Genomic DNA, 18049 nt, shown 5'->3' with positions numbered 1-18049 from the left:
CGCAAGCAAGGGAATCATTAACTCGGCCCAGCCATGGGCACAACACCCAGGCCCCGCTCGCTCCTATGCAGGATTTGGCAGCTCCTCCCGAGGCTTTCGGTCCTTCCCGAGGAGCTCCCGCTCCTCGGGACGGACCGAAAGCCTCGGGAGGAGCTGCCAAACCAGCGGCCAGGAACRGCGGCTCCGGGGTCCCAAGGAAGAGCAGTTGTCAGTTGTAGCAGCACCAGAAAGAAAAACAGGAACGCGTATCCCGCGGCTCTTTAAATTACACTTCCAAGAGCTATTGTTCCCCAGCGCTGCTCCAAGCTGTAAAAACTGCAGCCTCAGAGGGCAAAAGTCAAGGAAACCCTACTGATTTTCTCCGGATTACTCAAAGATTAATAAAATCATTTGGGAGCCGGCCTCAAAATCCCCAATCACATGCCCACGGCATTCTTGTGCAGCACTTCTGTTTACAGGATTTTAATGAACTGCAGCACTGAAGCAGAAATCCTCTCGGCCGCGGGCAGGTGGGGCTGGAATGCAATTGAGGTGGCTCCGTATTTTGCATTCCCAGTAGCAAAAAGAGGAAGGCAAATCTTGAGGTTTTCAGTCTATGCTTCTAAAATATCTTTACAAAAATGTGTTTAGCACAGAGAGAATCAATATCAAAAATTGCATATCGATGATACATTGATAAYACAAGCAAACTAGCACAATCATTGACACTATAATCAAATGGAGCGTTGTCTTGGAGTGTCATATCAGACTAGGAGGAGTTTTTGCATCATTTTTAGAAAGCCTCAGGCCAATTGAAATAATCCAGACAATGAACAATTCCATTGCTGTTTGAAAATGGGCCGAAAAGTCCCAAGCATCAGGAGACCTGAGCAAATGCCTGTCTTACTATATATATTGTGTTTAGAGACATGCATCRTTTTAGTCCACTATTCATGGCAATGAGCACCTCAGCCCACGAGGTTCCCTGCATTCCTACTGAAGCAGAGAAAAAGAGAGGTCCCATCTTGGATATCACCTCTTAGATCCCATCGTGGCTATCATCTGTTAGCACCCAAAATGTGGCTTTGCAGCCAGCAGCTCAGACACACAGTGTGAACTTGYGAATGTGAGATCGTTAGGGCTCACAACTACAACAGGTATGGGAAAAACCAACAGCTACAGGGCACCATCTCAGTATGGAAAGCAGAATAAATCAGTAACTGGATAGCAGTTCAACCCAGACAAATAAAACTCCAATATTCATGACACAAAGCAGGACCTCAACTTTCCTTTAATGTGAAGATCTCAGTCAAAATAATCAGCACTGCTGAACGCTGTGAAATGGAGTGTCATGCATTTGAAAGCAAATCCTTTCTTTCACACCAGATCTAAAGACTCAGGGAGAGAATGAAAGGACTCGAGGAAGCTGAATTGGCCTGGGAACCAGAAGATTACAGAASTGAGGAGGCAGCCTGAAAAAAACCATTAGCTGGGAACCCAAGGATCTGGTCAAGATATGGGTCATGCAGTGGCCAACAGTCTCTGGTAAGAAGCCACTGTCTTAGTTGTTGACTTGACAGAAATCACAGCATGGGTGGCAGGATGTTGTTTGCCCAATGAGCAGTCATTGCAATGGAGTTACGGATAGCAGGTATCCACCACCATGGCTTCAAGGTCTCTCWACATTTGACTCCTCTTCCCTCCTACATCCCAAGCAATCCCAAATCCACGCCAAGTAAGCAAAAGTTGAAACTTCTGCTTTATTCTAAACCCATCTTTAGCCAGTTACTGTCATATTCAAAACAAGTTACAAACAGGACAAATCCAGCAGAAGAAGGAGCAAGCGTAGCATGTATACACAAATACATGGACAGTTAGAGGCTGCAATGGAAAGCTAAGTGTGAATGAGGGATGAAGTTGCGTGTCTCCACTGCTGTGCATGCAAGTCTGCTGTTGGAAGAAGGGTAAGTGTGCCAAATACATTAGTCCTTTCACCAACACAAACCTGTGCATGTGGCTTTTTTGCACACCAGAAGTGGCCTTAAAGCATTGTCTGAGGAAACTTTAGCCATAAATCTTACTGTCTGGCGTGCAGTTTTGAAGAGTCCCATGGCATGGCTGTCATTCRGTATCTAGGCCCTGCTTGCACACGTGTTGAAAAGACATATGTCCTTTGCAATATGCTGCATCCAACTTCAGCATCTTGTTTGTGTTAGCATGAACTTTTGCCCACTCTTGACTGATTACCACCCCCCCCCCTTTTTTTTTGAACAGGAAAAGCTTAAGATGGGTCTGTGAAATTCCTTTGTCAGGGCAGCCTCTCCCTCCCCTTCCCCTCATCCGTGCGCACACACAGCCCATTGTACTCGGGAACAGGGGGGCAGGAACAAAGCTTTTAATAAACTTCCAGGACAACAGATGAACGTGCACGCGTAGCTCTGATAAAGCACATCCCCGGCTGTCAGCACCGTTCATCCTCAGGAACGCAGGAACAAAGACCATCCCTTATTTCCCCGGCACATCAAACACCAAGCAGAGTTGCACTTCCCAGCTTGGAATTAATGTATCCACATCAACCCTCTCCCCACCAGCAGCTCTTGGCCCATTCTCCTCTTTCTGAAGCACTCACTGCACTAACAGAGACATGAGCARAACTGACCTGCCATCCAGAAGGACTGGGGGCAGCACTGCTTGCCTCCCTACAGAGGCCTGCTGCCTCCAGTTAGCCCAAATTCTCATGTGGGGTGTTGCTTTGGGAGGTAGAGCAGCACGGAGCTGGCTGGGTCCAGGACAGACACTGGTGGTGCCGACGGCAGTCGGGATGACGCAGACCTGTAGCTTTTTCCCCCATCATGTAGCTTACCAGAGAAACCCACTGCCTTGGAGAAGCAGCAGCCAGAGAGGTAATACGAGCAGACAACTTCCATCACCTGGAAATGACCGAGGTCTCAGATTCTCCTCATCAGGGAATCTTGACAAACTATTAAATTCGGGGAATCTTGACAAACTATCAAGGTCTTGCACTGTAGAAATCAGGTGTCTGAAAATCAGCCGCCTGGAGTCTCTGAGTAGTCCCATCTCCTTCACCACTTTTGAGCCAAGCAAAGAGCTACAAGTGACTTCACCTAACTGTTATCTAGCAAGTTCAACTATTAGCCAAACATCTTTATGAGTTCTCGCAAATCCCTGTCTCTTCTAGAGGTAATTTCTCCCCCCCAACTTTTGCACTGCTTATCTAATAAAATTAGCACCCAACTTCTCCTTTTCCTGGATGGAGACTTCTTGTCAGAACTACTTTTAGCTTGTAACTTTTGGCCCAAACACGCAACTTTTACACAGTAAGATTATTAGGCATAATCTCTCTTCTCCCTGAAAGATAAGTGKTACAAGCTTATTATTTCATTTACAGCACCTTCAACCAAAAATTCTAGTACATAAAAACTGAAAGGGAAAGGGAGGACAGAACATGTTCTCTGTATTTTAAGCTGAGATAATATTGAACACAAAAGTAATTACCAAGAAGCAGTTACTTAAATGTTTTTAATTAAGAGTGTTAAGAATATAAAGAAAGTTCTAAATAGTTTTTTAACCTGAACACAGGGATGGGAACGTATGAGGTATCAAAATCCTTCATGTATCAAATGGTTCAGAAAAGAACTATACAACTCAGTAAGAAATTAAGGTTCTATGTCTAACGTACTAGCTTGTTTGCTGATTGCAAATTTCTAATACTCTTAAAATTTGGGTTACATTTGGAATGTGATCTCAGATTTATATGTTATTTACTTGAGCTAGAAAAATGAGTAATAACTATTTGTGCTCATTTGCCAAGACCACGTTTCTGCAAAGAAACTTTAACGGAATTGAGAAAAGAGAGTTCAGAACAGTTTCTCATTCACAGCATCAGAAATCCATTCACCATTTAATGCTTCCTAAATTATTTTTTTCCTATAAAATCAATTGTTTTGTGTAAAGTTAATAAGAAAATTACAAGTAGTAGCTGTACCTGGACTGACAAACCCCAGAATTTGCAGCTATTATCCCCACATGGGCAGAGAAGCTTCTCGGTATAAATTCCTAAACGGAATTCTGCTTGGAATTTCGACAAGGCAATTAAACATAGACCACTTCAAAGTGGGGCATGTCCGTACTGATCACAGGAACATGCGGAATTCCAGAGGAGAGAAGTCAGTACTTCAAACAGAGTTCAAATAAAATATGGATTTTTTTTTTTTTAAGAAAACTATACAAGAAACATGAGAACAGAAGACTGACAGACTGAGTCTGCTTCTCATTTTTAAAGTTACATTCCTTATGCCTAGATACTCACACACACGTCCACCAACAGAAAAACACAGTTAACTCCCAACACCCTCGGATAATCAGAATGGGTTTAGTTATATCATGGTTTGAAATATTCCCRTCCCTTTGCCACGTCCTGTCAATCCAGCTTGGTTTCTCCTTGGCTGACCTAACCATAAGACAGCAACTCAGCTCGTCCTGCTCTCACGGAGAAGGGTCTGGCTGCACRTGTCTTCTCTCCAGGTCCTCTCGCACACGATGCTACTTTTGGTGATACATCATTCACGCCAACACTGGGCTTCTTTCTTCTGTTTGCTCATTTTCTACTCTCAAACTGCAGCTCTGCAGATCTTCAAAAGAAAACACTGCTCCGTGCAGTACACATAATATAGTGGYTGGATTATCTTAAATGCAGATTATTCACAACAATCTTCTCCCTTGCGCTCACCTTGCTCCCTCAGATGATTTGCTAGTCATGACTTCTTTCCACGAAAGATATGTTCATTGTCAATATATTACTTTTGTTCCATTTGTCTGGCATAGAAATTAAACCCACCCTGCTTTTTCCTCTCAATCTGAAAGCACAGGTGAAATAGTTATTTAAATCACAGCACCAAGCAAAAAAATTGGCTGCTGCACTTGGCAGGAACATATGCAGGAGAGCAGTGGTCCAGTCTTTTGGCAAGTAGGAGTCGTGGCTGTTACATAAAATCCAAGTTTTCTGAAGGAATAAAAATTCACTTGTCTCTTGCTAAAATAGAATTCTTATTTTTTGTACATTAAAAAATATATATAGCAATTCTGAATTTATAGCTAGCATATCCCAATGTGGAATCAGACAGACATGCATGAAAATATATTTTGTGGAATGAGGTGCTAGGTGACTTGAAACTCGGCCCAAWGTGACATCAGTCACTTGGGAAGAGATTCTAGCTGCACTGCCAGAACTGGGAATACAAGGCAAAAGCCTGACTCCTTCTCTGGAGATCCAAAAACAAGGCAATATTTCACCTGGAGGATGGAATATACAGAAAGGAAAATAATCCACCTCACTCTTATAACAGATAGTCACTTTGATGGACGATCAAATAGATCATGCCTTTAAATTGCATCAAAAAGATTCTTTTTTTTTTTTTTAAAAAAAAAAAAAACATGCTCTTTCAGCCATCCTTTGTCCCATGAGCTCCAGACAAAACACCCAGCGCTCTGCACTTCTTTTTTCACAGTGCCCCCATAACATGCCATTTGCCATCAGAACACCACAGCAGCAGCCCACGAGAGCACACCGCCTGCAACGCTAGTTTATACTGGAGAGAGGAGGAGGTAGGAGGATGAGGTAATGGAAAGAGAGACAGCAGTTTATCACTTCTCTGCCTCTCCTCATAGGCAACCTCTGTCTGAGCGCTCAGGAAGAGCAGAGGGCCACGTTCCTGCTCGTGACCTCTCCTTGAAAAAGCGCAGTCTCCGCAAGTAACAGGAAAGTTGGGGTGGAGGGAGGAATCTGGCATTCCAGCACTCCCACTCCCAGCTTAAACCTTGGAGGCCGCCTGCTCGCTATTCCGCAGTCTGCTGATCTGCTCCATTTTCCAGGATTCAGAAATGCTTTGGAAGTTTTAACTTCATCTCTGTTTAATGTCTCAAGCTAAACACGGTAACATTTCCTATCTGGAATGCTCAATGCCATCGGGGCCCCATTTAAGCTGCATATTCGATAAGAAAAAGAAAGCAAAAACCTCCTTGCTTCAGATGAGACTGAAGTCGTCTTTCCAGAGCATTTTAGAGCCAAGTTAGTTTGGTTTTCAGGGCTTTATGTACACATGGGTATATATAAAGTGAAATTACAAGTAGACAGCACAGAATGTGCACTCTCCTCCAACATTTATCAAGCTACAAGAAGCCATTAGCAGCAGCCCCCAAACATGCTTGTTGATGGAGCAGAGAAACACGTGGCGCTGCCTGTGAGCCCATGGAGGCTCTTGTACATACCCTGTGGCTTCAGTGGCACTTGCTGCTTTACAAACAAATGCAGATACTCCCATTTCTACCCCCAAAACACAGCGCTGAACCAGCCCCCAAGATGATGACTTCCCATCAGCTTCAGCAGTGACAAAACACCAGATGCTTCAACCAAAAGCATCCCACACTGCTGGGACCCGTATGTTGCAGTGCCCAACCTAGGGCCCTGCCTCCCTTCCCCAGGATCCTATGAGCAAGTTGCAGCTGGAAGAAGCCACCGAGCTGCATTTGGCACGTGGGAATCACATTGCAGGAGAAGAGACACCGACACTTCTCTACAGCCAGGAGCTGTTGGGGTTACCAGAGCCCTGGGCTCGGAAGAAGCCCATTAGCAGCAATATTGCCCCCAGCTGCAGCCGAACAGTGGGGAGAAATACAACGGAGGGAGAAGTCAACCGAGCGCCTGGGTCATTACCAGTGAGGATGACGCTCCACAAAAATCTAAATTTGGTGCCTTGATGCTTTGAAATCAATCAGCCTTCACAGCTCCCTGCTGCGGGGCACTGAGCACAGAACACGGCAAGGTTTAGTAGACTGAAAAAGGTCATAGTCGACAAGAATTTAGCTGCTCGTCCTGTTAACGCAAGCAGAAAGGATCCTGGAAGGGGGATAAATATCTCATGTTTAAGATTAAGCTCTTCATGCCTCTCTTCTGTATTCTTTAAACACCTTGCTCTTTATTGAGGATGTGTTTTCTATCAGTATTTCTTCTCAGACATCCAATATATATTATTTGTTCTTCCTAAAMTTACTTTTCCTTATTTTTTAAAAACTGTGCACTCTTTTCCCCATTATTCTGTTCCCCTCTGCTTGCAAGGGCATCATTCTTCCCATATCCTAGGCATCCTAATAGGTTTTATTAAAATCATGGGTCAGAAGTTCCTGTATTCCTCTTATTAATGCTCACTCCTCTGCCATCTCTATCTCAGCTCCACTCACGTTATCAGAACATTAAAGCAAGGATGTAAACAAACTGGTCCAGCAGAGATAGACTGGTCTCCTCTCTCCTTATTAATAACCCTTTCCATGCCCTACGGTGGATCTGACGTTGCTTCTTATGTCAGTACCAGCACAGTGTTTTAATGCTAGTGCCAAGATTATATTGCTAAAATAAACCAGTCATAAATCAACTGAATGTTCTGGAGAAATTAAGTTCTCAATGTAATCTATTGTAAAAAATATATATACATATATATTTACGTTTTTTTAAAAAATACCTCCAACTATTAGAATGGGAGCAGCTATAGAAAAACTCTGGCTGATGCTGTTTCAAGCACCATTTCACTTACAGGTTCTTATAAATCTCTAGCACTTCATGATCACAAAATGAAGTTAAGTTCTTATGCTGGTTTATGACAAAATACATCCTCTCTCAGTATTTAGATTCCACTTTTTTTTTTTTTTGAACAATACACATCTAACTTGCAGCAAAAATCCCCAGGTYGGGCAAGGGATTTTCAATTTAACCCCAGTACGCAGTTATTGATGACAAGATAATAAAAGCAAAAATTTTTATTACTATGCTGCCTCGCTAAGAGAGCTGCCATACATGAGAACACGGTGTTGTGTTTCCAACCTGCAGCTAAAGGTGCTGAACTCACCCTGCATTTGGATCCGTTTCATTATTTCCGTACGCAGAAGGGGAAGGTGCAGGTAGGAGATGCTTTCAACAAGGGGATGGACGAGAAACAGGCACTTGTTTAACCCCCACGGTCTCGGAACTGCAGTCATTCTCCGTGCTTTGCTCRAGGGGCCAAAACCGAGCTCGAACAKCCCACGTGTGAAACCCCAGGGCGACCCAAGGCGCCAAGGAGAGCCCCACGCACCGCAAGGGACAGCACTCGCCGACTCAGCCTCTCCCAACAAGAGCAGAGACTTTGCACTGATTCACATTTCTGAAAATGCTTAATTCAGGGCATTCCAAAGAAATTTCCACGTCACATAGTGAACAGAATCTGCTCTAAAGTGACGGACAACCACATTAATATCCTGTGTAAAGTTTGTGCTGTAAAATGCCGTATTCCTGTACAAAACTTCCTAAGAGCAGTTAGAGAATCCTTAGAAAGCCAGTGAAGAAAAGTACATACTTCAGGAACTGTAAATTGAAATATCAGAACAAACACATAGTAACAGAATAGTTGCAAAAAGATCCCACAGTGGGTTGATTTAAGCTTAGCTTGGCTGTACCTGTCCTACATAAAAGGTAAACATGTAAAAATCAAGTATAAACACGTCACTTGAAAAATCAGCATGAAAATCTCAAGAGCTGCCCAGACTTTTGGCCACTCTCAGACTGCTGCTGCTTATTTATGATAGCTGATTTCTGCAGGAACAGTTTGTTTTAGTGGGCTCCAGCTAAGTCACTTTTACCAAGGTCATATTGCTCAGATGAACCCAACATCCCTGTGCCTGCTCAGAAAGGCAACTCAGTATTTCCCTTGATTCGTATTTAATCCTGGGAGCAGCAGTAGTTTGCACTCACTCAAACCACTATCCATTTCTCAGGGCCTAGATGAAGCAATCTGGTCTTATTCTAATTGCTATTAGATCCAAACTAATTCAAAGGAAAAAAAAAAATACAAACACCAAAATCTGAAGTCAAAATCTGCTCCTGGCAGCCTGTGCACATCARCCCAGCAGCAAAAACAACAGGAAACTAAATCAGACATGAAGGGGCAGTGTCTGGATACCTGATTCACTCCTCGCCATCAGGAGGGTTTCAACATCTTCACAAGCAGGTTCATGAAACGTGACTTTGACTACAGCCTCATACAGGATAATCAATCCCCATCTTACAACAGCTTGAGCCATCCCCAGTTTTTCCCATGAATGTAGAGCTATGGATTAGTATTTTATCTGTAGGCTGAGTCTATGTGCTAGTTCTTCAGCAGGTTTTATTGCCATTGCCTCTCCGGACTGCTGCAAGTATTTTCTTCCCAAGGTGTTTTTCAAATAAGGTATTTTAAGAAACGTATAGGTTCTTTTCTTAAGAGCAAGATCCCATTTGGTGCAAGTTCAATTTAAAACATTGAAGATCCATCCAAAAATAACACCAATCTTTGTGGGTAGTTAATTTCTTTAATATAATTACATAAGCTCAAAATTATATCTCTTATCAAAGAGCTATAATAGTGCTTTAACAAAGCAGGAAATTGCATTGCAGTATATCCCCGTCTCCTTTTAGCAGATAATCTCATTTTACCAGTGCAAATCTTACCATAATTACTTTCCCCTGTTGCTCCTCTCTCCAAGTTTTCCTGTATCAGAATGTTACAGAATATAACTTTTCGCACTTCAGAAACCCAACATCTTGTTGGAAATAGCCTTGAAAAACTGGCGGAGGGCCAACTTGCAACTGATACTGCAGTTTAAATACCTTCCCAGCAACGTTGCACAAACTTCAAAATACTCTGGGATCAGTCATTAAAAATGTTTTTGTTTCGGTTACGACACTAATGAAAACCAAATGTCTACATTTATTTTAGCTAGCTTAATGGTCTGGGGACTCCACTGAAGAGAAAGGTCTGAAGCAACCCCCCCAGCTGAGGAGTCAGTGCAGTGTTTTAGTGAGAGTTGGATAATACTTGGAAAAGATTTAATTATAAGAGTATTTCAGCCACAGATTTAATTAAGAAGGCCCAATTAATTGCTTCAATTTGATTCTTCTCAAAGTCTTTAGTTATAACCTGCTGCAACTACTCGCTTCTGGTGGCAGGTTTAGCCCATCCTGGTGGCGAGCGGGTCCCCGAGCCAAAGCCAACACAGTCCCAGGGCATCCCTGGTGCCAACTGGGTGATTTTACACGTCCACATAAGTGGCACAACAACCAGCCTCGCTCCAAGCCCGTGCTTTCCCAAAGCATTCCCTTGTAAAGCAGACAGAGAGACTTCCTGTGGCCCTGTAAGAGTATCTCCAGGTTAATAGACACGCCACATTCCCAGCATGGGAATAATCCGGGTGGGAAATTCAGAATACAAAATGAAACGCTTTGTACAAAGCTGCCTTTCAGCTAAGAGCCATGACAGGCTGCTGCCCGTTTAATCCACATCCTCCACATCTAGGTCAGCAATTCTGGGCTGCTTTTGTGCAGGCCTAGCAATTTATAAATGATTTTTTCCACCAAAAAATAAATTAGATAATCTTGCACATTCTTCTCCACAGCAAACAATAGCAAGGTTTTGTTAAAACAAAATCAGCACCAGCTGATACGAATAACTACATTTTCAATGACAACATTGTTGACTGCCATGCACATCTCAAGACACTGCGAATATGCACCACCTGTTTCCAACTAGCTTTCAAGCTGTTCAACTGCACAATTAATGACAGCTGCTAAAAAGTCTAAAATATCAGGGAAAAGAAACAGAGTTTAACAGCAGCTATGCAGTATTGAGGCAAACCAGAGCATTTTGCTAAATATGAGGCATTATAATATGGACAGTACTCCAAACTTTCACATTTCAATGTTCTTTTCCAAGCTATTTTAATTCAAAAGTTAACATTTCTTCATCTGCAAAGATGGTTGGGTGTGTGATGAGGATTTGTAAGATGGCAGTGTGACATTTCTAGATTCTTACATATTTAAGAAATTCCTAGAAGGGTCTTTCTAAATACTCATCTCTATATGTAGATCCACACTAACTATTCATCCAAGAACTTAAGCATTTTGAGTATTTGTGGTATAAGAGAAAAAAAGAGACTAGACTGCTGTACTAGTAAGGCAATACCAGGCATGCATATCTCAATCCAAAAAGACAAGTTGAGCAGTCACGTCAAATTTAATTGTTTATCCACTAAAACAAGTTAAATCTGATATCTAGCAAGAAATAAGAGGTCACACATCATTGATCATAAAGCAAGTTGGCTCTAAAAGGCCAATTACCACTTTATTTGAAACCACAAAGTTCACTTTCTAACCCTGACATTCTCCTCATACTTTCAAAAGCGTACGCAGGTCACCTTAGCTTAGAAACCCCTTTTTCTAACATACTAGCACGTTGAAATAAGCATGTAAAAGTAGTTATTCTTTTCAAAGTCATATCATACCATGTTTATAGTGATTCAGCTATGTTTGTGTATTTAGGGGGCTCCTTTTATGAAAACTAGAGGACAGAACCCTCTAGTTTTAAGCAGCTGATAAATGTTTTTATGTTAAGGCCAAAGACAGAGATGAGTAATACAGCAAAAACAAAATCTAGACTCCTACACTTMGGCTTCAAAACAAGCACAGCTAAGCTGCATGCAGGGTCACCCGCATTTAGGCTCTGTGTCTTCATAACTRTTTTGGTGTTTTTCTCTCAAACTTTCAGTTTAAACTTTTCAGATTAACTTTTCAGATTAAACAAGCAATACTCCTAGAGATCAATAACAACAAATCCCTCTAACACCACACAAGTTCCTTACCAGGAACTGTTTGCACATAGTAACATAAAACTGCAAATCATGAACTGTAAAACACTGCCATCTCCCATTGGCATTAAAGGGGAACTGTAGGCATATGTTTTAAACCTACTGCTTGGGGCCTGTAAGCTTCTCAAAAGTGAATCTACTACATACTACTGAAATTCACCTACACGTTTACTTGGGTGTTATAGGAAAGTGATCATGTTAAAAGGAGATTAATGAAGAAATGATAATACTGATAAATTCTCAGATTCAGAATAGCGAGATTGATTTTTATGGAGAAGAACGGATAGATATTAAGTCTTCCTCGTTAACACAGAACAGTCTAATATTCGCCATAAATCACCTGGTTTAGAATAAGCAACATACTGAATTAGCATTTCACTGWATTTTCCCCCAATGCTCTTATGATTTTAAACTTTTCTCACTGCACATAAAGGGAAATACTCTAAATAGAGAATTTTTATGTATGACAATGTCACAAAATCCTGATGACACTTTTCTTTTTTCCCCTTTAGACAACCCATTCCTATTCTCAGGCACTTTTTCTTAAGTATAAAGGGAACATTGCTTTGAGTGGCACAAGTGAAAGCATTTAATGGATCACRCTGTAAACTTGTGGGCTTGTGTGGGGCTGTTTAGCACTGGAAGGGAGCTGCTTGGCCTGTGAGGCCTGATGAAAAAACACGGGAATTGAGCTGCACCTGCGGCTGTTCCAGCTTGCTTTCCCATGCCCCAGGTCTGCGTGGTTCCCTCCATTTCAGCACATAATGCTGCAGCTGAGGCTGACAAGCAAAGCTGCAAAAAGGCTCTCATCTAGAAGCCTCCCTGGGCAGGAGGCTTGAACTATCTCACATCAGAGCATTTGATCCCTGATCGACAGCTTGGTGTGGGTAAGACAGCTCCTAGTGTTATGAAATAAGCACGGGCTGCACCAGGCATTAGCCCTCAAGCACGGTCATTTTAAAGCATCCTGCTAAACCTGCACGTTTGGGGCATCCCAGCTGCTCTACAGCAGGAGCTGCATTGGTCGTGCAAACCCAGGCAATCGTCGTCCCGCGATTCCCGTGATCGCTGGCAGCTTTACTGWATGCTGGGGTGCAGAAGGACAGGCAAGGGCAGCAGCTTCGGAGTTCRTGCTTCCTCTCTTCCTGAAATGGTTCAACTTTTGTTCAGAAATCCTACACACCGTACAGTTTGCCTCACTGTTCCAGGAGATGAAGCCTTTTTTCCCCTCCTACATGCACATACTCTAGCATGTGGATAATAGGAAGGACCCTTTTAAACTCTGAACAGGTGCAGAAAGAAGAGAACATGCATTCAGGTTTTGCATGGAAAGGCAAGATGCTTAATGCTGGTGAAYGCTAAGTGATACCTTGCATGAATCACTTGATTTTTTGCACAACCATCTTTGCACAAGCAGAGACAGAGCTCTTCAATGAAACAGGCTGAGGAGCAAAGACAGACCTGCTGCAAGCTCTCACTTTGGACACCTCTCCAGCTATTACTAGGGATGCCAAGTCCATAAAACATCTTACCTCAGTCAAACTCAGCACGATTGTGCTGCAGTACAGTTACCCCACTTCAGGTGTATTCRGTTAAATATATTAAAAACCATATCACGTGGTTCTTTGTAACAACATTTTAAGTTCTAAAGAACACACAAGGTATAAAATTATTACACTTTTGCCCAAAATACCCTTTAATAAGCTTCTACACCTGACAGAGGTTCACAGGAGCTAGCAGGGGAAATGATTTGTGCACAGTGTCATTCTGTGCTGGTAACAGAACATTGTACCCAAGCTTTAGCCCCAGGAAACCTGCCTTTGCATACGAAGTAGTATAGGCCAAATTCATGACTGAGAAGTTATAGAATTATGCTTATCTTGACGCACACAAARGCCCAGGTTTAGAAAAGACCTGCTGCTGCTAGTCCTTCTGTAGTACTTCAGTGAGTTTCTTCTGACCCATGAAGTGGTGATCTCTTACGGGGCCAAGACTTAGATGTTCTTCCTTAGACACCGTTCACTTTCCASAGAAGTCCATCTCATCCCTCTTTGCCCACGTTGCTGCCTCTTGGCTTCGGGCACCTTCTCTGACGAGGAACCTAACCACATGCCCAGGAGCAGTCAGAAGCCTTGTCCTTAAGGACTGCACAGGTTGAGGAGTGAGACATTAGCAGTATTTAGTCTACCTGCTTGTATCTTCACTCTAAGACAATTTTCTTAGCTTTGAATCATTGCCTTTCCTTGCCTGGTACCCGTGACCTAGGAGAGGGGCCAGGTAACATTTCCGCTGTATTCCCACACTTCTCCCAGTGGTCACTRAACAGCAGGGTCTGGTGCACTCTGTGGGCAGGATGGAAGGGTGTGAAAGCCAGTTCAACTCACATGGGATCCTTACTTGGGGAGGGATTAGTAAGAGAGCTGTGAGGAAGGAGTGAAGCAGATTGTTTTAAATGGCAAAGAATGGATCAGAAACATAGTGCCAGTGTTGTGTTATGCAAGTAGCCCCTCCCAAATGACAGGAAATCTAGGATTTTTCCTTGCCTCATGGAGATGCATRGAACAGCAGGGTTTGCAGAAGCACTGTTGCAATCCTCACGTCTCAGGGGCCTGCAATAATACCTGCTTATTGCCTTCATGTGCAAATGTTGATAAACAGAGGTAAAAACAGATTAACACGATGCCAAAAGTCTGCAGGGTACACGAAACAAGCAGGCTTATTTTCCTGTAGGGAAAGAAAAGCAACCCAGAAATGCATCTGGAGACTAAAACTAATGCAAAATAAAGATGTATAGAGAGATGGCTCTGTATTAACACATTCCAAAGTGCACTTAATCCATTTTCAAAGTAGAAGGTAGAATTTATGTTCACTAGCCAGTTGAATTCCCAGCAAGAAAAGCATCATTTGGATGCAGAACATTAATTTGAAAATAGTTATCATGAACCTTCTCTACCTCATTTCTCTGTAAACAAACACTAAGAACCTGACATATCCATGGCAACTTGTGCTGTGGAAACCAGACCTAAACATAACCTTTTTTTTAAAAAAAAAGTGATGTCAGTTCTTTCAAATAGAATTCACTGAGGGAAACTATAAACCCTACAGGGTGACACTGTAATAATAAATTTAAATGTAAACTTCAGTGGAGGCCTGACTTGAAACACACACCTGCAAAAAGAASCCCACAGGGATTCCGGCCTGATTGCCCCACACTGGAAAAGGTGGATCCTTGTCCTCAACACCCCACATCATATCTCACTGTTCCAAACTACGAGTTTGTTAAAACAGAATTAAGTTCCATAATGTGGTCCCCAAGCCTCCTAACCGTAGGAAGGGCTGTATTGCTGTAACAAGTCTGGAAATCACCCGAGTTTTGATGGACACAAACTCTGGGCAAAAGCTGGGCTGGACAACAGAAYTGGGATTCTTCTCATGACATTCTACATCTACAGTGCAGCTTTGCARGTCTTGAAGGGACCCAAACAACTGCACTTCTGCATCCGAAGCCTGTGGGAAGGGAGGTGTCTTCAGCAGCAGTGWGTGGGAAGGAGAAGAGGCTGCATTTGCTCATACAGCAAATAGATGAGGGGAACAGAAGTACCAGCTCCACTCTAGTGGGTACATTTAAGCTACTAACGTTTTATACAGACGTGCTTTAACCTGAAGATACTGTAACAGAAGTCAAACTCAACCTAAGAACCCAACAGTGGTGATCTCTGGTATTAAGTATTAGCTTTTAATGTAGAAAAAAAAAGTTTCTGTCTCTTTAGCTATTGACAAAAACTGATCCTAACAGCATTTTGGGCTGCCTGTGGAAAAGGAGGAAAGAAATTAAACATGCCCTTCAGCAAATCATAATTCAATACCATATCAAAGAAAAATGCTGACAGTTCTGCCTCCCAGGCCTCAGTTCCTGCCACCAGACTATTTTCCCTCTTATTTCGGCACTTAATTGCTAGTTTTAGCAAACAGGGCATGCAAGATAAAAGCTGCTATCTGCTAATGAGTGGATGTTTTATTCCATATCTTAATTTTAACTCAGCCTAATTAGCAGGGCAGCCTGCAATCTCAGTTTTTGATAGCAAGCTTGTATTGGTTTGATGAGAGGAATTTCTCTTGCACTCAATGCAATTTTATATGATGCTGGGGAAGAAATGAGATTCTGGAAGCTTTTAGCTGCCAATATGCACTTAGCTTATCAACTATAACATGTTTATAAAGTGGAAGCACATCACAAGGTTTAGGCCAAAAGGTTTATACAAGTATCCCCCCCCCCCGCTCCCCTTGCCAGTATGTAGTATAATTTTTCTCAGAAATGAGTGGAAAGTGAACATGTATGGATGTGCTGCTTTGATAGCAAAAGTCACAAAAGATCATGATTAACGTGGACCTGATGCTCTTCACCAAAATTATATCTTTTTACGTTGCATACACTGGCTTTCTTTGTACTGTGAAACTCTTTAGGATTTGCAAATCCTAGAAAATAATGGTTGGAAAGGAAGCTCAATAATTCAGCTAATCCACCTTCTCAGAACTAGATTTAAAAGCCACAGCCCAGATGTAGCTAATGTGTTCTTTAAAAAAAGCATTCAAAAGTGGAACAACACTTTCTTTTYTTACATCTTGCCTGAGGACAATTCTTGCTTTTTCTTAGTCTTATGTTAAGAGAAATTATCCAAAATCTTTTTGTAAAAAATATATAAATAATATCATTATTATATACAATATATATGTTGTAAGGACTTTGTTCCCCTTACTTTCCTCTGYACATTCTGCAAGTATTTTACTTTTTCTTGAGGTGTATATGATTTTTGGAAAGTTATCCTGCTCACGCCTCTGTATACCTGACCTGTAATAAGGGCAATAAATCAGAGGCAATTCTCTTACCTACAACTGCCAGATCCTTTGCACAACGTTCCTGCTCCCCCACTGTTTAGTTGTGTGATGGATTAGCATTAAATGGAGGGCCCTGGGTCCTGTCCTCATCTCAAACACATACTTTGCCTTGCCTGCCTCTCCACTGTGTTTAAATCATCCTTAACCCTAACCATGTTTTCCAACATGCTTGCAGCAATTTCCAGCTTGGTACCATCTGCTRCTAATATCGCGTGGCCTTAACTTTTCATTTAAGTTGAAATTAGTGACAGAACCCTGCAGAGTCTAGACAACCTTCTGGTTTGACAGCAATCCATGAAACTGCCTTCAGTTTTCCACCAAGTTTACGGTATTTAGAGAAACATTTTCCTTGCATTTTACAAGGATAGTGTCATTAGATTAGCCTCATTAAAACAAATACATATCTGTTTCTCTCTAAACCACAAGACTTGATACCATATCATGAATGGAGATTACACTGTTTGTCAATTTGCTTTTGAAAAAATCCATGTTGGTCTTTATTTATCAGTTTGGTATTTTTTCCTCTAAAAGCTTACAAAATAGGTCTTATTTGTTACACGCAGTCTCCAGTTCTCGGTAGGGTTATCTGTCCCCTTTACATGCAGGTAACGTCTCAGATTTGCCCAGCATCACCAYATTTATTTTTAAAAACTTCACCTGACTACACAAACTAATAGTGATCCCCAGACTAAGAACCAGGTGACACAAAAAAACTGTAATTGAATTTCACCTGCTTTTCAACACTTCTGTAGGCATTCTTTCCTATYTTCTCCTAAGGAGAATTCTTACACCTCCGTTTCTGGACTTGGCTGGAACTGCAGCTTATCCTGCAATAAAGATAAGCCTAAAACAAGAAGTGCACTGAACACTTTCTCATCACCACCCGTTACACTTCTTTGCCCAGTAGCAGAACTCCTCATTTTTCTTACTGCTAGGCAAACTACTCAAGGTCACTACCTGATGCCTTCRATAACTCAGAGCATCATCACAGGTTTCTTAACAGTTCAAACACGATAAACAGAGGCACAGACATGGACGCACACGAAAAAAAGGCTCTCTGAAGACAGGCCCATACTAATGCACACAGCTTACTGCTATGTGTTGTACAGTAGGATGTCTTTATATGTATCACACATTTCTATAATCATATCAACCTTTGAAAGCTGACTTTCAAATTGTTTGACATACCTTTATAATGTTGTCAGCTCTTAGCCAAATATGTAAGAGTCACTTGCTGGAACATTGRGGAGCTCATAGCCAAGACTCATGCATCAATGGTTTTTTTGAGAGCTAGGAGGAAAGAAAACACAAAATCAGTCATGAAATATACACAAATAAGAGTATAGCATTCTCTTATAGCATAAAATCATTTGGCTCAAAACCCATGTCAAGCCAAACTATGAAGTTGCTACAGGGCTCATAATAGAGTCAAGAGACACAAACATTT

The 18049-nt window shown here is 42.0% G+C and overlaps 1 protein-coding gene across 1 annotated transcript in view; it reads right to left on the bottom strand.

The window, feature by feature from the left end:
- The window catches only part of DISP1 (dispatched RND transporter family member 1), a 70789-nt gene extending 52963 nt beyond the window's left edge, over positions 1 to 17826 (bottom strand). Inside the window, exon 1 of the mRNA XM_026048055.1 lies at positions 17791 to 17826. The gene's annotated coding sequence lies outside the window, so the exon portion shown is untranslated. The remainder of the gene's footprint in view (positions 1 to 17790) is intronic.
- Between the last annotated feature and the right edge of the window lie 223 nt (positions 17827 to 18049).

This window comes from Nothoprocta perdicaria, unplaced genomic scaffold, assembly GCF_003342845.1.
Source record: "Nothoprocta perdicaria isolate Ctin4 unplaced genomic scaffold, notPer1 scaffold_51, whole genome shotgun sequence".
In the NCBI taxonomy this organism is placed as follows: domain Eukaryota; kingdom Metazoa; phylum Chordata; class Aves; order Tinamiformes; family Tinamidae; genus Nothoprocta; species Nothoprocta perdicaria.
This window is presented reverse-complemented; position numbering and strand designations above follow the sequence as displayed.